This window comes from Lutra lutra, chromosome X, assembly GCF_902655055.1.
Source record: "Lutra lutra chromosome X, mLutLut1.2, whole genome shotgun sequence".
NCBI classification, from domain to species: Eukaryota; Metazoa; Chordata; class Mammalia; order Carnivora; family Mustelidae; genus Lutra; species Lutra lutra.
The window spans coordinates 60,807,682-60,830,591 of NC_062296.1; the positions used below are offsets into that span (position 1 = coordinate 60,807,682).

The 22,910-nt window shown below is 40.2% G+C and overlaps 1 pseudogene; it reads right to left on the reverse strand.

The window, feature by feature from the left end:
* Window positions 1-928: 928 nt before the first annotated feature.
* The window catches only part of LOC125091506 (mitochondrial import receptor subunit TOM20 homolog), a 37,910-nt pseudogene continuing 15,928 nt past the window's right edge, over window positions 929-22,910 (reverse strand).

The following is a 22,910-nucleotide window of genomic DNA, read 5'->3' on the forward strand; positions in this document are numbered from 1 at the left end:
ATCCTTTTCAACTAATTCTATCATCTGTGCAATTTCTATGTCAGTTTCAGTTGATACATTTTTATCTCCATTATGGATAATGTCATCCTGCTTGCTAATTTTTTATTAAATGCCAAACATTTTGGCTCTCAGCTTGTGGGTGCTGAATATATTGTGTTCCTTTTTTAAAATCTCTCAATGATTTTAATGCCTAGTTTTGATAAACAAAGTAAATTTCTACCTAATTCTTTTACATAGAGCAAAATGTAGTAGTTTAAAAAAAGTGTACATTCTTTAGCTTTCTCCTATACTTTTTTTTGCCTATCTTTCAAAACTGAACACTGAATATTTTTAACACAGTAATGTGATGTTATATATACATTTTTAAAAACATTTTATTTATTTATTTGACAGACAGAGATCACAAGTAGACAGAGAGGCAGGCAGAGAGAGGTGGGGGGAAGCAGGCTCCCTACTGAGCAGAGAGCCCGATGCCGGGCTTGATCCCAGGACGCTGGGATCATGACCCGAACCAAAGGCAGAGGCTTTAACCCACTGAGCCACCCAGGCGCCCCTATATATACATTATAATTGCACATATTAGTAATAAAATAACTCCATGTTTTGGTAATTCATAGCATATTTATAAAATGAAAAGCTTTCTATCAAAATATACTTTTCACTGGGAAAAAGAACTAAAACAGACAAATCAATCTATACAAAGTAAAAATAAATTTAAAGTAAATTTTTAAGTAATTTTAAGTAAATTTTAAAGTAATTTTTACGAAGTAAAAATTAACTTAAATTTAAAAAATTAACTTTGGTAGGTTTCAGTGCAGGACAGTCCTTAACAAACCTATTTGCCCTTATTCCCCCAGAGCGGCTCATCTCCTGAGTTAAGATTTTAAAAAATATTTTTCATTGAGATTATTATGTTGACATTTGTTTCTCATTCCACATCCTCTTCAGCCAAGCTCTGAGCACTTACAATTTCCCTGACTAATTGTTGGAAGCTTGGTCAGAAGCATCTGGAACGTTGGCGGCAGAAGAATTTGCTGTAACCCTTGCAATAAGTGCTGTGGCCATCCACACACAGCAGTTGCATTTGTCAGATGGTCTACACCCTTCTCGTATTTACCTCAAGCTGGCAACTTTTCTTCAGGGAAGAACTTCTGAATAGCTTCACCATCTTTAAGGTCAGTAACTTGAGAAGTCCAGTTCTCTCCTTGGCAAACTTTTGTTTGTTTCTTGGTTCTTGAGGCCTGTTCTCGAAGCTGGGGTCACTCCGTCTCTTGTGGTGGAAGTAAATATGGTACCCGATGAAAAGACCCCTGCAGACACCTGCTGTTATGGTTCTGCCCCACCATCCTCTCTTGACCAAGAAGCAGGAATGAGCTCAGCAGCATTGGGATCCAGGTGACAAAGCAGTAGCCTGTGAACCCTCAGAGCGGATCCCCCTGCTCCCACCCGATGCTTGCCATGAGCGATGCAGAAAGGCCTATGTTTGTGATCTTATAAACACTCTTGAGCTTTGTTCTGAGGCTGATTAATTTACCGGGAAACATTTTTATCCTTTCAAATTATTCCTTTAAGCTTTGTTAGGACAAAAGCAACGTTTGGTCTAGGGCTAGTTTTCTAAATCAATGCACTGAACACAGTAGAATTTTTTTTTAAGATTTTATTTATTTTTTTGACAGAAAGATTACAAGTAGGCAGAAAGGCAGAGCAGAGAGAGAGAGGGAAGCAGTCTCCCTGTGGAACAGAGAGCCTGATACGGGGCTCAATCCCAGGACTCTGAGATCATGACCTGAGCAGAAGGCAGGGGCTTGACCCACTGAGCCACCCAGGTGCCCCTAGGGCGTTTTTTCACAATACGGAGGCAAAAACCTTCTGAGTACTCTACCCAATTCTCCATCATTAATGAAGTTTTCTACTCTGACTGGTAGGAACAGGAATGTGGTAGGTGGAATTCTAAGATGACTCCTCGTGACCCACACCTTTATATAATCCCCTCCTTAATGAGTATAGGCCCTCCCCGAATGAAGTCTTTTTTTTAAATACTGCACAATTGATGTCAAGAAAGGTTGATTCCCCTAGGTGAGACTCACCTAATCAGGTGAGCCCTGAAAGAGGACTAGGTTCTTCCCAACAAAAGAAATTTGATGTGCAAGAGGGAGGGATTCAACGTGAAGGAAATTGTCCCTTGCTGGTTTTGAGAGTAGACTGGGTCACATGGTAAAGACCTGAAATTAATCTCTAGGATCAGAGCAGCCCCTTCTGACAGCCAATGAAAAAATGGTGTCTCAGTCCTAACAACGGCAAGGATCTAAATTCTTACAATGACAAGTGAGTTTGGAAGTGGATTCAGCCTCAGAGCCTCCAGAAAGACCCAGCCCATCCAGTGTCCTGGCATCAGCCTGTGAGTCCCTGAGCAGAGGACCCAGGTAGCCTACATTCAGACTTCAGACTTACAGAACTGTGAACTTATAAATGGGTTTTATTTTAATCCACTAAGTATGTGGTAATTTGTTCCACAGCAGTTGAAAATTAATATAAGGAACCATTCTTGGCCTTGTATGACCTCTGAGAATGGGTTTTATGTTACCTCTTTTGGTTGGCCTCAAATATTTCTTTTCTGCGCATACCCTGATCAATCCTTGGTGGAAGACTGAAGTGGGACCTTCTACACATCTTTGGAGTTCTGTTTTGTGTTTTCTCTTTACTCATACTCTGCCTTGAGAACTCTAGTCTCCTTGACCTTTCTGAACTCCAAGTTCTGTCTGCTTAATTCAGGCAGGCTGCTAGGGTCTACTTGAGATCCTCTTTTTGCACTTTTGAAATTCTCTCCAGGCTGTAAACTGGGAAGCAATAGAATTTGTCTCATTTGTTGCTGTTGTTTAATTTTAACTAGGCTCTGCAGCTAACATGGGACTTGAATTCATGACCCTGAGATCAAGAGTTTCATGCCCTACTGACTGAGCCAGCCAGGTGCTTGGTCTCATTTGTTTTCTATCTCTCAGAGATCACTGCCCTTTGTTAGTTGATGTCTTGTGTCTCCAAAACCATAGCATCATATATTTCATCTGTTTTATTTTGTTGTTTTGAGACAAAAGAAGTTGTCACTTTTTTTTCTGTTTCTGGCCAGATTTACCTTCCTGCCTAAAACAACAGAAAAACAGGCAAAATACATGAAACAGAGCTTTTCAAGACACTGGATTTTAGGCAACGAAAGACAGTGATACATGAGAGACAGGAAACAAATGTGGAGAACCCCATTATTGCCCCAGATTATTGCCTTAAGAGAGTTTTGAGGCTATGGCACAGAAAGAAGTAAACCAAGTAGAATATGGTGGACTTCCTGGCTAGAGGAGATGAGGCTGTGTCCAAGAATACCAGTGGGGCTAGAGTTCACAGGACAGATTATATGAGAGAAGAGAACTCTACAGATTTTGAACTTCAAAGATCTTCAAAATGCCCCTTGAGTTTCAGCTGAGAACTGAGCAGTGCATATGTCCAAGGAAACTACCCAAGTCTGGGGAAAGAACCATTTGAAAGGATTAGAAGAAACAGTACCTAGTGTTCACATAGAGCTGATAATAGTACCTGTGTTAAACAACCTGACTGCAAGGTCTCACAGTTCATAGAATGTTGCATTCAGAAGGTTCTTGCCTCAGTAATGAGGGATAATTAACTCTAGATAAAACACGCTTCTTATTTCATATACTAAATTTTATAATTTATTATAAAAGACCTAAAGAATCAAACTGTTTCCAAGTAATGTAGCTATATCCCAGGAAAAAAAAGCTTATAAATATTTATAAGAATACATTCAGCACCCATAAAGGTAAAATTCACAAGGTTTTGCAGCCAATAAAAAATTAGCAGGCATGCAAAGAAAAGGGAATTGACTCAAAATGAAAGAACAAAGCAATTAATAGAAACTGATTCAGACTGACACATATCTTATAATTAGCCAAAAAGGACAATCAAACAGCTATTATAAATATTTTTCATATGATCAAAAAGTTAAGGATAGACATGGAGGATGAAACTGAAACTTCTATTGATAGAAACTACAATGTGTGAGGTGAGATAAAAAATATAATGAAAGGGATTAACGACAAATTAGGCTTTGCAGAAGAAAAGATTAGCGAACTTAAAGAGATAGAAATAGGATTTATCTGAAATACAGAAAAAAAGATTGGGAAGAAATTAACGGGACATTGGTGAGCTATGGGACAACTTGAAGCACTCTAATGTGTGATTATAGTAGCAGAGCAGAAGAAAGGTAGGGAAATAATGGCCTAAGGATTCCAAGTTTTATGGAAACAAATGGATATAAGAATCTTAAAAAAAAATCCCTATCCACAATAAATAATGTAGAAAACTACACCAAGGAACACTATAAATGTCTCATAACTAGATATAGAGTGAAAATCCTAAAAAAAGCCCCAGAGAAATGTCACATTTTGCACAGAGGAACAACAACAAGGATTTCAGCAGATTCTTCATCAGAATCAATGCAAGCAAGAACATAATGGACCGATATCTTTAAAGTACTGAAATGGTGAAACTGACCCTGTAGAATTCTATACCCAATGAAAATATCTTCTAAAAATGAACACAGAACAAGTACTCAAAAAATACTTATGCACAAATGTTTATAGTGGCATTATTCACAACAGCCAAGAAGTGAAAATAACCCAAATATCTGTTAATGGATGAATGGATAAAGAAACTGTAGTATAAACATGTCAGAGAATATTATTTGGCCATAAAAAGGAATGAAGTAAAAATTAAAAAAAAAAAGGAATGAAGTACTGGTACTTGCTACAATGTGGATGAACCTCAAACACATATTGCTAAGTGAAAGAAGGCAAAGACAACAGGTCACATGTTATATGATGTTATTTATATGAAATATCTAGAATAGTTTAATCTATAGTGACAGAAAGCTGAGTAGACTGGAAGGAGGGAGGTATGGGGAGTAGTTGCTTAATGGATACAGGGTTTTCTTCTGGGGTGATGAAAAATTCTGGAACTAGGTAGAAGTGATAACTGTGCAACAATGTGAATGTGCTAAATGCCACTGAATTTTGCACTTTAAAATTATTAATATTATGGTATGTGAATTTCACTTCAATAAAATATATATCACTTGACCATGGATGGGAAAACTCAATATAGGAAAGGTGTGAATTCTCACAAATTGATATACAGATTTGATGCAATTTCTATCAAAATTTCAGCAAGAATTTTTGTAGATATAGACAAGATTATTCTAAAGTTTATATGGAAATAGGAAGGAACTAGAATAGCTATAGAAATTTTGAAGAAAAAAAAAAGTAGGAAGAGTCAATCTGATTTAAATATTTAGTACATAGCTACTGTTGGAATGTTTGGCACTGGTGGAAGAATAGACCCACAGATCAATGAAAGAGAATAGAGAACCCCAAAACAGACCCATACAATTGTAACCAACTCATCTTTGGACAAAGGTGCTGAAGCAATTAGTGGAGGAAGGAGAGCCTCTCACAGAATGGTGCTGAAGTAATTGAACATCCATATGCCAAAAAAAGAAAAGAAACAAAACAACCCAAAAAATAAAAATCAAAAAAGCTTTGACTTCAACTGCACATTTTATATAAATATCACCTCAAAATGGGCCATGAATGTAAAATGTAAAGCCATAAAACTTTGGAAAAAAACAAAAACAGGAGAAGATATTCAGGTTAAGGGAATAAAGGGTAAGTGAAGAGTTCTTTAGCTTGACACCAAAAGTGTGATTCATTAAAAAAAAAAAAAAAAAGATAAATTGGACTTCATTGAATTTGAACATTTGTGCTGCAAAAGACTAAGAGGATGTTAAGAGGTTGGAAAGACAAATTACAGACCAAGAGAAAATCTTTGCAAACCATTTAGCCAACAAAGTACTAGTATCTAGAGGGTCCCAGGGGGTTCAATCAGTTAAGCACCTGACTCTTGGTTTTGGCCCAGGTCATGATCTCAGGGTTGTGAGGTTGAGTCCCTTATTGGTTGGAGCCTGCTTGGGATTCTCTCTCTCTCTTTTGCTCTCTCTAAAATAAATAAATGTTAGGGGCGCCTGGGTGGCTCAGTGGTTAAAGCCTCTGCCTTCGGCTCAGGTCATGATCCCAGGGTCCTGGGATTGAGCCCCGCATCGGGCTCTCTGCTCAGCAGGGAGCCTGCCTCCTCCTCCTCCTCTCTCTCTCTCTCTGCCTACTTGTGATCTGTCTGTCAAATAAATAATAAAAATCTTAAAAATAAATAAATAAAATAAATAAATGTTTAAAAAAAGTGCTAGTATCTAGAATATATAAAGCAGTCACAACAGTAGACCAACAATCCACAACAAAATGGAGAAGACACAGGGACAGAGATTTCACCAATGAGGATATAGAGATGAAACATCTGCACCTCCAAAGACATTTGACATCATTTAGCCACTGGGGAAAATGCAAACAAAGTTGCAGTGCACTGTCACCACACATCTATCAGAGTGTCTAAAAAGAAATAGTGACAGCAGCAAATCCAGGCTGGATGTGGAGAAGCTGGATCATTCATACATTGCTAGATGAATGTAAAATGGTGTGGCCCCTCTGTAAGACAGTTTGGCTGTTACTTAAAAACTAAATATGTAACTACAACATGACCCAGAAATCTCACTCCTGGGCATTTATTCCAAAGAAACAAAAACATATGTTCACACGAAAACCATTATGCAATCTCCCTCCCTCTCTCTCTCAATAATAAATAAATCTTAAGAAGGAGGGGGATGGTACCTGGGTGGCTCAGTCAGTTGAGTGTCCGACTCTTGGTTTTGGCTCAGGTCATGATCTCAGGGTTGTGGCATTGAGCCCCATATTGGGCTCCGCGCTTGATGGAGAGTCTGCTGGAGATTCTTTCCCTCTCCCTCTGCTCCTCTCTGCACGCTCTCTCTGTGTCTCTCAAATAAATGCATAAATCTTTTTTTTTTTTAATGCTATATGTGGATATTTATAACAGCTTCCTTCATAATAGTCCCAACTGGAAAGAACTTATGGTCCGTTAGTGAGCTAATGGTTAAACAAGCCGCAATACCTCAGTACTGTGGAATACTGCCCAGCAATAAAAATAAGCGAACAATTGATACAATGCAACAACTTGGATGGGTCTATAGAGAATTATACTGTGTGAAAGAAGCCAATCCCAGAAGGTTACAGACTGTATTATTCCATTTATATAATGTTCTTGAAATGAAAAATAATATAGAAATGCAGAACAGATCAGAGGTTGCCAGGGTGTAAAGAGGGTAGTGGGGAGGGTGAGAGGCGAACAAATGGGCGTGGCTATGACAGGGCACCTTGAGGAATCCTTGTGGTGGTGAAAAATGTTGTGTATCTTGATTTTATCAATGTCAGTATCCTGGGGGTGACACAGGAGCGTAGTTTTTCAGGACGTTACCATCAGTGGAACTGAATAAAGGATACATGGGATTTCTCTGTATTGTTTCTTACAAATGTATTTAAAACTTTTTTTTATAAAAATGAAGGGTTTAATTTGAAAACTAGGTTTTTAAAGATTTTTATTTTTATTTATTTGACAGAGAGATCACAAGCAGGCAGAGAGGCAGGCAGAGAGAGAGGAGGAAGCAGGCTCCCTGCCGAGCAGAGAGCCCGATGCGGGGCTCGATCCCAGGTCCCTGGGATCATGACCTGAGCCGAAGGCAGCGGCTTAACCCACTGAGCCACCCAGGCGCCCCTGAAAACTAGGTTTTTAAAAAAGATTTATTTGTTAGAGAGAGAGAGACAGACTGTGGGGGGAGGGACGGAGGGAGAGAGAAAATCTCAAGCTCCTTCCACAGTGCCCTCACATACCCGGGTGGTGTAAAATCCTTTTCAGGGTGGTTTCCCCTTGTCCCTGTCTGCCTTTCTTCTAGCTATCCTCCATCATCACCACTTTTGTTCAACATCGTACTGCAAGGTATACAGATGACAAGTAAGCACATGAATAGTTTAGGGAAATGCAAATTAAAACCATAACAAGGGGTGCCTGGGTGGCTTAGTCAGTTAAGCGTGTGCCTTCAGCTCAGGTCATGATCCCAGGGTCCTGGGATGGAGCCCCATGTTGGGCTCCTCACTCAGCAGAGAGTTTGTGTCTCCCTCTCCATCTGTGCTCTCTCTCCCGAATAAATTTTTTAAAAATCTTAAAAAAATATAAAAGTATAATAAGATAACTATACATACCTCATAGAACATCAAAAATTACATCATAACAAGTATTAGCAAGGATGTGGAGTGACCGAACACTGCTTGTGTGAATGTAAACTGGCACTATCACTTTGGAAAATAGTTTGGTAGTTTCTTAAAAAGTTAAACATGTGGGGCACCTGGGTGGCTCGGTTGGTTAAGCGTCTGTCTTCAGCTCAGATTGTGATCCTGGAGTCCCAGGATCGAGTACAGCATTGGGCTCCCTGCTCAGCGCAGAGTCTGCTTCTCCCTCTGACTCTATCCTCTCTTGTGTTTTATCTCTCATTCTCTCTCTCTCTCAAAAAAAAAAAAAAAAAGTTAAACATGCATCCTCACGGCCATGCTATTCCTGGGTATTTATCCAAGAGAAATGAAGGCTTGTGTCCACACAAGGGTTTGCACACAAATGTCATAGAAGCTTTATTTATAGCAGCCCCAAACTGGAAACAACCTGAATTTCAACCTACAGGTAAATGAATATGTAAACTGTAGTATCACCAAAAAGAAATGCACTATTTTTTTTAGCTTTATTGAGGTATGATTAAGAAATAAATTGTAAGATATTTAAAGATTATTTATTTTAGAGAGGAGAGCATGTACACACTGTAAAAAAAAAAAAAAACAACCCAAAATGAATCTATGAAACTTACAGAATTTGAACATACTTGTTTTTAGAGGTCGGTCTTCAGTGTTTTCTAGTACCAACAAACCAGTTCCCTGAATCTCTGGACACAACCTGTGTGTTCAACAATTCAATTCAATTCTGATACTAACTACCCAGAGTTAGCATAAACCACACAAGTTAAAGGCTCTGTCCCACAAGACTGCCCCCACTTCCGATGCCGGTCACAAGTCCTGGGCCTCCTATACTTCTGACCCAACCAGCTGTAAATCGGCGCTTCCTATGATCCTCTTCTCAGGTTTAAGAATTTGCTACAAGGGCTCACTGAACTCAGGAACACAATTCACTTACATTTTCCAGCTTATAATAAAAGATATTAGGAAGTATAAAGAGGTATTTAGGGTGAGGTCTTGAAGGGTCCCAACTCTCCACGGAGTAGGGATGCACTACCCTATTAGTACATGAATGTATTCAATTAGGAAGCTCTCTGAATGCTGTCATTTAGGGTTTTTTTTGGAGGTTTCATCACACAGGCATGATCAAGTTTTTTTTAAAGATTTTATTTATTTATTTGACAGACAGAGATTACAAGCAGGCAGAGAGACAGTCAGAGAGAGGAGGAAGCAGGCTCCCCGCTGAGCAGAGAGCCCGATGTGGGGCTCGATCCCAGGACCCTGGGATCATGACCTGAGCTGAAGGCAGAGGCTTTAACCCACTGAGCCACCCAGGCGCCCCGCATGATCAAGTTTTAACTAAATCTCTGGCTCCCTCCCTCTACCTTTGGGAGTTTATAGGAGATGGACCTGAAAGTTATAGGTTTCTAATCAAGGCTTCATCTTTCTGGTGACCAGCCCCCTTCCTGAAACTATCTAGGAAACTACAAAGAACTGCTTCATTAGAATAAAAGATTCTCCTATCACTTAGGAAGTTACAGTGAATTTAGGGGCTCTGTGTCAGGGATTGGGGCAAAGACCAAGTATCTTTTTATGATACCACAAGAGGTAAATTCATAGCCTTAGATTTATAAAGAAGTCAGTCCGTGTAAATTAACGTAATAAGTATTCATATAAACAAATTAAAGACCAAAAGTGATCAAAACCTCGAGGAAGAAAACCATGAATTTAAAATCAGAAATCACAAACAGCAGTCAATAAAATTGTAGTAAAATCCATAAGCCAGTCCTAAAAAAATTACAATATGTAAAAATTACATATATTATAATTGTAATATTAAAATAACATAAAGGGAGAATCATACTTGCAATAAGGGATATAGGCAGGAGCTTTATAAAATTATAGGAGAATATTATGTACATGTATATAGTAAGAAATTGGAAAAATCTTTTTTAAAAAGAAATTGGGTAGTCCCATATTTAAGGAAGAAAACAGAAGTTGTGTTAATATTAAATAATATAGGCAAATGGAGACAGAAGTTTTATCGAGTTCTTTCAAATTTTTATAAAAAAGATAATTTTTACTGTTTTAAAAATCTCATAACTGGAGATTTAAAAAAGAGGGGAAAAAATGAAGCAAAACTTAGTCCCTTATGTATTCTGTATCAGGCAAACATTGTTCTTAAGCCCCTGATATATATTAGGTCATTTAATCCTCTAGTGCACTTTTCAGATAGTTACAGTTTTTATCATATTATGTAATTGGGGGGAAAAAAAGGCACAGGGAGGTTAACCGGATTCAGACCTAGACATTGGTTCTAGAGTGTGTGCCCTTTAACCACCACACAAAAATGGCATCCTGCTTTTGTTTTGTTTGGAAAAACTGCATAACATTCATTCCATAATTGGTAAAAAAAAAAAAAATTGCATGAAAGGGAACTTGATATTCAGTATCACATAGAAATATACAGGAAAATGTCTTAAGTAAATAATCACGAACCCAAATCTCACAGTATAGTAAATGAGTAACCTGTTCTAATAAAGTAGGCTACGTTATAGGAATAAAAACCAGTGGATTTTTTTGAAGTCAGTTAACGTATTGTTATCTTTAGATTGCTTAGTTGGCTTGGGGTGCCATAAAGAAATACCACAGACTGCGCGTCGGAAGCAGTGGGAATATGTCTTCTCACAGTTCTGGAGGCTGGAAGTCCCAGATCAAGGTCAAGCAGGGTCAGTTTCTGCTGAAGGCTGGCTTTCAGTCTTCAGAAGGCCATCTTCGTCTACGGCCATACCACCCTGAACGCGCCCGATCTCGTCTGATCTCGGAAGCTAAGTAGGGTCGGGCCTGGTTAGTACTTGGATGGGAGAAGGCCATCTTCTGGGCACCTGGATGGCTCAGTCAGTTAAGCGTCTGCCTTGAGCTCAGGTCATGATCTCCAGGTCCTGGGATTGAGCCCCACGTCAGGCTCCCAGCTCAGTGGGGAGTCTGCTTCTCCCTCTTCCTCTCCCCCTACTTATGCTGTCTCTCTTTCTCTCAAATGAATAAATAAAACCTTAAAAAATTAAAAAAAATTAAAAAAAAAAGAAGGCCGTCTCCTCACTGTGTCCACACATGGTAGGGAGAGAGATATAAAGAGTGTGCTCTCTGGTGTCTCTTCTTACAAGGACTCTAATCCTAGCAGATTAGGTCCCACCCTCATGACCTCACTTAACCTTAACTACCTCCTAATTGCCCCATCTCTGAAGACAGTCAACGTTCAGAGTTAGGGCTTCAGCATAAGGATTTTGGACACAGTCCACTCTTCAGCATTAGATATGTGATCTGTACATTGAATGCTATCAATACCCTAGATAAACTCCACTCATTTTTCATGAAAGTATTTCAAAAGTTAGCAATGTATATGAACACGTAGTAGAATAGAGAACTCCATTTCAAATTAATAGTCAACCACTTCCTTAACGGTGAGAAAGGAAAAGTATTCATGTTAAATCTTAAATGAAGCAGGGGTGACCAGTGTCACTATTTTTATTTGATGTTATTTACAGGCCTATATAGCAAAGATCATAAAATACAGAACAGAAATGACAAGTAGTACTACCATATAGGATAAGGTAATTCTTTTATTTTTCTTTTAAAAAGACAATTTTATTCTGGAATTTTTATATGAAATATTAATTGGCTTCTAATTTATATAGATGTGTTTGCCATTGAGCAAAATCTTTTGAATTTTGATTTCTTGCTCTAGGCTTTCAAATAAAGGTTGTTACTTACAGAATAATAATGGCATTTAAAAAGTCTTTATAAAATACAATGGTAAGTGGAAACATATTTATAATCTGTGGAACTTGGAAGAGTCAGAGTGCCACATTTCCTTTTTGCTAGAAATAAATAATTTTCCAAGTAATTTGGTCTTGTTTTCTTTTTTCCGTCATGGAAGAGCCATGGGTTTTTGTTGTTGTTTGTTTGTTTGTTTGTTTTAATTATTAAAAAAATACAGCATAAAAATGTACTATCTTAATTATTTTTAACTCTTCAGTACAACACTGTTGACATATTGTTGTTGAACAGGTCTCTAGAACTTTCTCATCTTGCAAAATTGGAGCTCTATAACTACTGAGCCACATCTCCCCCTTTCCTTTTCCCCTCAGCCCCTGGGAACCATATTCTACTTTCTGTTTCTATGAATTTGGCTACTTTAAATTCCTCAGATCAGTGGAATCATGTAATGTGTATTTTGGGGGCTGGCTTTTGCACTTAGTATAATGTCCTCAAGGTTCATCAATGTTGTAGCATATGACAAGATTTTTTCTTTTTTAAGGCTGAATAGCATTCCATTATATTCAATACATTGAGTAGAAAAACAGCTCTTCAGAAAAGAAACCCGAATAGCCCACCTGAACATTAATTATAAGTGGATTAAAGTTCACTGTCAAAATCCAAACCATAAAAATTGAACATTTACTAAATATACTCTGAATGGAGAACTTTCCAAAAATAAGAAAAATTGAAAGCAACAGGAAAAGATTAATAGATTTGATAATGAAATTAAAACATTGGAATGTCAAAAACATAAAATTAGACAGGAAATATTTTAAGCAGCTACAACACATAATGGCTTATCAGCTTTATCTTCAATATGATAAGGAATGTTCCAGAACTAATGGAAAATAAGTGAAGAACTCAATCATAAAACAGAGAAATTAAATGGTTGACAAATTTAAAATTATATTTAACCTTAAATGTAATTAAAGAAATAAAATACTATAATAAGGTTCTATTTCTATGAAATCAATGTGATAAATTTTTAAAAAGGGGTAATTGCCCTATTGCTGAGGAAAATAGGGAATCTGGTCTTTCCCTCATTTCTGTGGTGCAACTTTTCTGAAAAGCAATTGGGGAATATCTATGTAGAGCCTTAAAGTATCCATCCGCCAGTAAGGCATTTTTAGGAAATAATCAGAGGTGCAGATCAAGATTTATTCACTAAGTAAATCTTTGTAACATTATGTAAAATAGGGAAGATGTGGGAATAGCAAGAATGTCCCACAGTTAGGGGTTGATTAAATCCTTTTCAGTATATACACAGAAACAATATGATGCAGTTATTAAGCGTTATTTTTTTAAAAGATTTCATTTTTTTATTGGAGAGAGGGAGAGAGAGAGACGAGACACTGAGAGAGAGCAGGAGCAGGAAGGAGAGGGAGAAGCAGGCTACCCACTGAGCAGGGAGCCCAACGTGGGGCTTGATCCCAGGACCCTGAGATCGTGACCTGAACTGAAGGCAGATGCTTAAACGACTAAGCCACCCAGGCTCCCCAGGAAGCATTATGAAGCATTTGTTCATGATCTGAGGAAGTTACTTAAGATATAAATGCTAAAGGGAAAAAAATCAGAGTTCAAAATTTTATATCAAGAATTCATCAACTTTCACTTTTCCTTTACACTTTTATAAGTTCATATTTTCTTCAGAATATATGTCTTAACTATATTTGGAACATGGACAGCATTGTTAAAAAGAAAGAGATGTGGTCTCTCTGCTCCCCATTGGGGAAGGAAGGACTATACTTCAGCATGGCTGGATGGGTCCTGGAACCACCTCGCCCAACGGGTTCCATTCAAGATTCTGCCCTGTGGTGCCTCTGCCCAGCGGTTCCCTTGTCTGCAGCAACACTAGCAGGGCTGGGGGAGGTGGGACATGTGCAGCTATTTTGTGACTACCCATTTACTGCATACGTGATTCTGATTGTTTGGAAGCTCCTGACCATTGAGCTATAGCTGACATTTCTGGCATGTGTTACAGCTTCCCTTCACTGCCCTCAGGCCAGCCAAAGGTGCATGTACTACCCTTGCCTCCAGATATCCAAAACCAATCACCTAGGGCTCAACCTCAACTGTTCTTCCTGTGCCACAGCGTTCAGACCCTTCAAGATCATGGGCACCCTACCGGCGCTACTCAAAGTGTGGTCTGCGGACCAGCAGCGTGGACATCACCTGGGCTCTTATAGGAATTCAGCATCCTTGATGGAATTAGCATTTTAACAAGATCCTCAGGCGTTTGTGTGCACAGTAGAGTTTAAGAAGCCCTGGCCTCAAGGAGCACACATTCTCATTTGTCAGCAGTTCATTTAATAGGCGCTCTGGAGACCGAGAAGATCCTAATATTCTTGTGGTGTACAAAGCGATTGTTAGTGCTTCTGCTTTATCTATTCATCACAGAAAAAAAAGAGTTATGAAGCTTGGTGCTTTATGCAAGCCACTGTTGTCAGACACTGTTAAATGGAAGACAAATGTGAAAAATTAAATCACCACAAAGATCTAAGAGCTTCAGTCCCCCGTGGGAGAGTTGTCCTAAGACGCAAGTAATAAATTGACAAAAGGATGATCGAGACAACAATGACTATTGAGACTGAGAAGAGGAAGAGATGGTCTGTGAACAGAGTGGTTACAGAGGAGTGATCTTGGATCTGGGCCTATAATGATTAAATGCCCCATGGAAGAGGCCAGGCTGTGGTGAGCTCATCCCTGGACATAGTCATGGTGGATTTGCAGTCTGGATGGGGAGTCTCCAAACACTAAGGAGCATCAGCGTGACTGGGAAGGCTTATTAAGACACGAATTGCTGAGCTTCTGAAATTGTCTTGAGTTTCTCGTCCCATAGATCTGGAGCAAGGCCCAAGAATGTGCATTTCTAACTAGGTCTTAGGTGATACTAATGTTGCTAGTCTGTGGAACCGCACTCATTTAGAAGAAATAGCATGGGTCTTGGAGCCAGTTTTGGTTCAACCGCTTCCTAATTTAGGTGGCAAGTCATTTTTTTCTTTTTTGAGGTTTCTTTTTTTTTTTTTAAAGATTTTTATTTATTTATTTGACAGAGAGAGAACACAAGTAGGCAGAGAGCAGGCAGAGAGAGAGGAAGGGAAGCAGGCTCCCTGCTGAGCAGAGAGCCCGACGCGGGGCTCAATCCCAGGACCCTGGGACCACGACCTGAGCCGAAGGCAGAGGCCTAAACCACTGAGCCACCCAGGCGCCCCGAGGTTTCTTTTTTTAAAAGATTTTATTTATTTTGTTTGAGAGAGACAGAGATAGATCACGAGCAGGAGAAGGGGTAGAGGCAGAGGGAGAAGCCTACTCTCCACTGTTCCGGGAGCCCAATGCGGGGCTCGATCCCAGGACCCTGAGATCATGACCTGAAGTGAAGACAGAGGCTTCACAGACTGAGCCACCCAGGTGCCCCTATTTTGAGGGTTCTTTTTGAGAACTGGAGAATTCTAATATCCACCACACCGGTGTTTGTGACAAGTAAAGGAGACAAAGGTCTAGGAAAGTATGTTAGTATTAGTATACTGCCTGGTACAGAGCAAGTACTACTAGCTGAACTTAGTTTTCATTGTCTTCCCCAGAATAATCTCACATGACAAGGCTAGCCACCGACATCTTCACTGGGAGTGAAGGAATGATGTTCTTGGTGTGAAGGTCACTTGGGGGTGGGTATAGGGTTTTTTTGGAGAACCTGGCGGTAAGCCTTCCAATACCATTGCCATGAGCCTTCCATCCATTGACACAAATGGGTTCATATGTTCTGTGTGGCTGTGTTGGCCATCTTTAACTCTGATGACAATTAATATTGTTTGGCAGTGGGTCAAAACAAAGATACCTTGTGGCTTAGAGACCAATGCCATTTCAAGCATACGCCCTAAAGGAATGACATGAGAAATAGAAACTAGAGCTTACATTCCATCAGGGAAAGATAAAAATCTATCTTTATTTTAGAACTTAAAATTCAAAGGTGACTCCTTTAGGCTTTTTTTTTTTTTTTTTTTTTTTGAGAATTTCAAGCAAGCCCATATATTTGGAAGAATGTCTGATAGGCATCCTCTAATTTCAACACCATGAACAAAATGCTTTGGCAGCGAAACCTCTTCACCCCATCACATTTTTGGGAACTGCTAAGAATCCTTAAAACACAGGTGTTTTTATTTCATTGCGTTTATTGACTTCAGTTTTAGTGTCCACACTAATAGGATCCATCGAGACAAAGAGGACCTTCCTATGAAAACAAAATGGATGGGTTCTCCTTGTACTACCTTTAGTCCATGAATCATTATTGGAATTTGTTTATTAGATTACAGATGATAGCTAATTATAATCACTGAGCCAACCTTTGAAGATTAAGACAGAAAACAAGTACATTTTGGTTGATGTGGAGGAAAGAGAGGAACGTTCTGTTGCAGAAGTCATGGCCCAGTTGAGTTTGGGACACTTAAGGGTCATCCTCTGGACAGTGGGCAAATGAGGGAAGGAAATGAAGCAGAGAATGACATACGAAAGAGGACAAAGTTTTCCCACTCTACAGTCTCATTTGAGGTTTCTAAATAAGACTTTGGGCCTATTCCTGTTTCTTTACCCTCTCAATAGCTGAACTTTAACAGAGAAAACATGTCACCTCCCAGATTATGTGTCTTTACTGGCTCCACTGGTTGCCTTCTGGATCAAATTTAAACTGCCTATTTCAAGAGCAGCCAGTATCCCTTCACTCTCGTGGTGCTTTGTATAAATAGCCATCATGGGCAATTAGTGTCTCTGATTTTTTTCTTTCTAAATAATGTGGTTGAATGATGTTTCATATATTTCAGTTTTTCTCTCCCCAAATCATGTCAAGTAAATTATATTTTCTTATGCCTTGCAAAGTTCATGCATATATTGCTTCAACTGTGATTAAAAAGGATAAGAGGATTAAAAAAACAAGGATACGAACCAGCCACTCACTCACATTTTATGAACATAAACTCTCCGTCAGAAGATGTCCTTAGGAAAAAAAAAATTATCTTTTATAAAGAGAAGACTGTTTATTTTTTATGTAGTGAATATGAAGTTACTGTATACCATTAAATGGAAATTTTTTGTTGTTTATTATTCTTTCTTGTCCACCCACATACATCAGTGTTACACACATTTGTTGCTCTGAGTCACTTTAAGCTACCCATAAATCTGTATTCTCAGGATCCCAACAGTAGAAAAAGAAGTATGTCTGAAAAACAAGGGCAAGAATACTTTGGACTTGGATTCTCAAGGAATGAATAACTTCTGAGGCTCAATGCCTGAGGCAAAGACTGAGAAGGAGGGGGTTCTAAACTTGGAGGGGCAGCACTTGACCCAAGTGCCAGGTAGAGTCTCCATGACCACACGAGTGATGCACAGGTCATTCTGCTCCAGTCTACACTCTTGAAGACTTCCTGTTTGGCTCTGGAGTACTATTCTGCCATGAGAAAGGAGGATATCCTGCCATTTGTGACAATACAGGTGGACCTTGAGCACATTGTGCTGGGTGAGAAAAGTCAGAGAAAGACAAGTAGAGAATGATCTCATATATGGAATCTAAGAAAGTCAACCTCATAAAAAATCAAGGGGAAAATGGCGGTTACCAGGGGATGGGGGTAGGGGGATAAAATTGCTTCTGTTTAAGGGTACAGACTTTCAATGAGTCATCAATAAGCCATAGTGATCTAACGCACAGTATAATGAATGTGGAAAACAGTGCTGTACTCTAATTATGTAATGTGATAAATATTGATACAATGGCCGCCATATGACAATATATAAGTGTATCAAAGTGACACATCGTACACCTTAAATTTACACAATATGTCAAATATATTCAATTAAAAAAAAAGACTTCCCATTTGGTCAACAGAGTGATCTAATCCTCTTATTTTCTTTTATATTCTATTTTATTTCATGATCACTTCAGGGCAGGTAGCCACCACTGGCCCAAAGAAGGCAAAAGGGCTCAAAATTTGTCTCAAAAGGTGACTTCAAAAGATTGTGCTTGCAGTGACCCCCTCAGGTGCTTTGTCAGCACCCGAAGTCACCACCCCACCCTGCAGCATTTTCCCCTAATTCTCATGGCCCTTCTGGTGCTTCAGTTTTTACTCACTACCTTGCACCCAGGTTCCTTAAATGCAGCCGCTCACACAGACTTCCGGGTGTTGAGCCCAGGTTCACACAGGCTGCCGCCCACCCAAACCCCAAAGTCCAGTCCAAAGCCCAGTCCAAAGTCCTATCTTCCAGAGAGCCAGAGCAGAAGAAGGCAAGCTTGGGCCCTTCTGTGTGGAAGAGCAGATGTGTGGGAGAACTGGGCTTTAAGAGGATGGCTTGGGTTTGTGGAGCAGAAGCTGATGGTGCCCCATCAAAGAACCCTCAGTCCTCGCCATTACCCTGTGCCCTGACATGATGGCTTCCTTCTTCAAGTACCTCAGCCTCTGTCTGAGGGCTTTCTCTGGCCTCGAGTGAGCTAGACTTGTAAGGGGGTGTGTTGGAAGTGATGGGCAGTTAATGGGTCTAGAAGCAGCCCTCAACCAGTGACTAACAGAAAATAGTGGATAATACCTGAGACCCCTCGCCCTTCAGGCAGGGTGACTCCAAGATGTGCTCTAGGCAGTCCTCCAAAGGCCCCCCGTGAGACTGAGTACCAGTTGCCCATAGCAGTCAACTTCTTATTAACTCAGCCTATGTTGGTTTCCTTTCTTTCCCCATCTCGCTAACTGCCTCTTGCACTATTGCTTCCTTGCATTACCCTTCACATCCATGTCTTGGGGTTTGCTTCTGATTCAGTTTGCAACTAAAGAGCTAGAACATGGGATGGGCAAGGTTCTGGCTCCACGTAGCAACTGGGACCATGATGAGAAACCAGATGTCATGTTGAGGTGAGACTTTATTCCATGGTGACTGGGTACTGAGTATTTCAGTGGACACCAGTGCTAGAGGATCATTCTGGAAATAGAAGAGTGGATTGGAGCAATGGTTCTTAAAGCATGGTCCCTAGACCATGAACATAAGAATCATCTGGCAACTTTAGAATAATGCAAAACTTCTTGCCTCTACCCCAGACCTGCTACATATCAATCTGGGGTTGGGGCCCAGAAGCCTGTGTTTTCATAGGCCCTCTAGGTGAATCTGGTGCCCCTAATCTTTGAGAACTACTGGCATACAGGGGACGAGAAGTTGGTAGCATGGAGAACAGTTATGAGGCTACAGTGCAAGCTTGGTGAGAAACTATAAAGGCCTGAGCCATCAGTTTTGATTCCCTTCTCCTTGCTTTTTTTGCCTTGGCCCTGTGTTCTGCATGCCGTGTACTTAATAAATATTTTTGGCCTGATGTCTCCCATCCAATTATCTAGAAAGAGGGAGTGGTAATAGGAGGGGCAGGGATGGAAAGAGGCCGGGTCAGGTGACTTGGTTCATATGAGGTTCAACCACCACGGACCACGTGGCATTTTGAGCATTATCCCTTTTGCAGTTCCAGGGACAAAGTCTTCCCCCCAAAGAAATCAGGGCATCGGCCAAATCTGATGTCTTCTTCAGGAGACAGCAATAGCTACTCCCCCTTCAGAAATCAAGATCCCATGGCTTATGTGTGTGGAGCCTGAGAAGTATTGTAAATCTGAGAATGAAATCCCCATAAACTGGGTAATAAAAGCTTTTTAGCAGAAATTACTTCCTGAGAAAGGGAACATTCTGTGTGGACAAGGGGGAGGGATAGGGTCTGGGAAGATGGATAGGAGGACTCCTGCTAAATGGCCTAAAATCCCAAATTAGTTTGTGTTAATTTAGGACCTAATCTGTATTATCATTATTATTATTATTATTATTATTATTATTATTATTATTTGCTGTTGCTTGAAAACCTTTTCTTTTTTATTTTGAGTCAGCTTGACCAGGGTCTTTTTAAGTCATGAATTTCAGAACCCCATAATTATGCCCCGTAACCTTGTCCAATGGCATCCCAGACATTCAACGCCTGCTTATGGGCCTGTGGGAACTCAGAGTCCCCCAACAGTCCCCAGGGCTGGGATGGGTGAGCAAGACGTGGTTGGCAATGGCCCATCCCACCGGGGTACCAGCTCCCAGAACAACAAGGCCTTTGACTGAGGCCTTCACTGGAAACTGGATGATATTCTCTGGGCCAAAAGGAGCAATTGGAAAGGTAGTTTTGTGGGTTGGCTTCCAAGCCAGAGTTGAAATTAGGCTGTAGCAAGCCTGAAAGAAACCTGGCAGAGGAGGAAAAGGCCCTCCCTGTGCCAGGAACTGCATAAACCCATGACCAATCAAACAGAACCAATGTGGTGAGGAAATATTTCTGACTGGCAAAGATGGCTTCACCATCTAGTGATTTACCATAAGTGGTGATGGCCAGGGTCCTGCTTGGTGGAGTGTGGCCTGTTGAAGGAGAGCCTGGATGGAATGATTTCTATGTTATTTATCTTTGATTTAGGGAACAAAAGTATGCCTTTTCAAGAGGAACAGAAGAGGGGAAATCTTTTATGATTGCAAAACCTTAGAAGGGCATCGTATGCCCTTCTTACCCATACAGATTGAATTCTCTTCATGCAACATAGCTTGAGCTATGTTGCATAAAATTAACGAAAATAAGGATGTACACGGACAAGAATTTACTAGGTGTGTGGATATTTTTCATAAACAAAGAGAAATAATTCGCTTGAACAGCAAGTTATGGTTGGCTATGCTGGTGGACTTCTCAAGTCAACTGGGGTTGCTTTATAGATTAAATATAAAGTTGTTATAAAATGAGTAAGCACAAAACCTCTTGTCAGATAGGAAGAATAATGGGGCCAGCTTAGCCACTTTAAAACTCCCGTAGCAGAGGGGCCTCGGGTTCTATCCATTTCTCTCCACTGACTTCTTGGTTTTTTGCAACAGTATCTCTGGTTGTCATAACAACCAGCTGTGGCCTACTCAGTTCAGTCATTAAAAACATAGGTTTTAACTATTTTGGTGAGTCTCCTGGTCAGTGTGTACAAGTCTGGCAGTGATTGGCTTGATTGCTCAGTTATCAACCTGCGGGCGGTCAAAGAACCAGGGAAGGGACCTGGAGATGCGCTGGTCCAACTTCTTTTCCCAGAAGTGAGCTCCAGAAGGGGAAAGGAACACCCAAGTCCTCTGGGTAGTATGGGCTAGAACTGGAACGAGACTCCCAGAGCAGAGTGCCCCATCTCTCCCTACCATCTCAACCCGCAGCACCTACACTTCATTCGCAGAAATAAAACAAGGCTCTTTTTTTTTTTTAATTCTGCTTTTTCCCCAACAGAAGTTAGTCCCCCAAGGACATATCTTAATTAAGGTAGCATAAGAAAAATAGCAGCAATAACTATAAAAATTATGCAAGATAAATATGGGCATTCTTTGCAGCTTAATTTATTATGACTTTAAAAGGGTTGCAAGAGCTTGCTTTGCTTCTGTGAAACATAGTGCATTTTTGCAATTCCCCACAGTTATAAATTAATATAGGCCATTAGGGATGAGGCTAATGGTGGAGGAAGACTATCTCATGGGGAATACTCAGCACCTGAGAAAATGAACAGCTGTGGTGTACAGACCCCCAGCCAGTCCTACAAAGGATACAACTTGTCACAAAACTAGTCCCCGCAGAGGCATATTAATTTCTAATAAATAAGCCCAGTCGCTTTTTTTTCTTTTAAATTGTTTTCCTCTATAAGCACATTCCCATGTTACTCTGCACAGAGTAGTTTGGGGCTCTGTATCAAGGGGCTCTGTGGGCCCATCTTAAGCCAACCCAAGTGAGCGCTCTATGTTGACGCTTGGCTATTCCCTCTTGGGAAGTCAAATTCACAGCTGAGATGATGTGCTAATGAGAAGAAAAGCTAACATATTTGCAGGCTGGTGAGCTATTATCAGCATATCCAAAAGTTCCCCTTTCAGAAATATAAGAAAACCTCAGTATCATTCTAATTCCCAGTGCAACAACATAAAATCCAGGAAGCTTCTGGAAAAATGAGGATTAGGGGGAAAAATATATATATATATATATCAGAAGCATCCCCACCCCCCCAAGTTTGCTCTACAAGTTTGCTGAGAGAGGTCTGAAGGAATTTAGCAACTCACTGGGGAAGGTTTGAGATAAAAATGCAAACCTTATGCCCCTACAGACTCCTGGTTAGAAATGTAGTCACTTTGAGACTGGAAAACCAAGGCCAACTCTTACACTTATGGTGGCCTTATGGAGTCAGAGAAGCAAGGCGGTACGTCTGAAGATTGAAGATGTGTGCTATTTCCTACGAAATGATACAGTTTCTAGGCGAGCCATACCTGGGCGAGCTGTTGATTTCGAAAACCCTATCCCTAACCCCTTCATTCCATCCCCAGTGTGGCTTCACGCTTCGCTAGTGCTTTTGTTCAGGAGACTTAAATGTCCAGTCCAGCCTTTTCTGACCCAGGAAAGCAAATGTAGCCTCTCTTTATATTAATAATAATAATAATAATAATAATAATAAAAAAACCCTGCAATAAATTAATGCAGGAGGATGAATGTGCATCTGGGTGTTAGGGATTTTGATTTATCACAGCAGCTCTGGGCTTCTAAACAATCCCAGCTGCCTGCTGTCCTTCCCCCCCCAACCCCCGTCAATCCTCTCTCTCTCTCTCTCACACACACACACACACACTCACAGCCAAACAGAAGCACTAAATGATTGGAGGTAGATGGGCCCTTGGAGAGCAATGTTGTAGCTGTGGGTATCACATCACACTGGGGGATCACCCCCAGAGTCTCTGAGCATGAAGGGAATGCCATTTAGAATACCTTCCATTGAATGGAAAGTTAGTTTGATATATTTGTTTTCACTTTATTTCAAT